Genomic DNA, 254 nt, shown 5'->3' with positions numbered 1-254 from the left:
GCTGGGCCGCAGGGCCAGGAGCCGGGCCGCCGGGGGGCCGGGAGCTGCGCGGGGCCGGGGGGTGCGCTGGGCTGCGGGGCCAGGATCCGGGGGGTGCGCGGGGCCAGGAGGCCGGTCTGGGGCCGGGGGGCCGGTCCCGCGGGGCCGGGCCGCCGGGGGCCGGCAGTGCTTGGCAGGCCGGGGGTGGTCGGCCCGGGGCTGGCACCCCAGGGCCCGAGCCGACCCAGCCTGGGCCGCGCCTCCTCCCCCCACAC

Source organism: Trachemys scripta, chromosome 12 (assembly GCF_013100865.1).
Source record: "Trachemys scripta elegans isolate TJP31775 chromosome 12, CAS_Tse_1.0, whole genome shotgun sequence".
Classification (NCBI taxonomy): Eukaryota; Metazoa; Chordata; order Testudines; family Emydidae; genus Trachemys; species Trachemys scripta.
Note: the sequence above shows the minus strand (reverse complement) of the source record.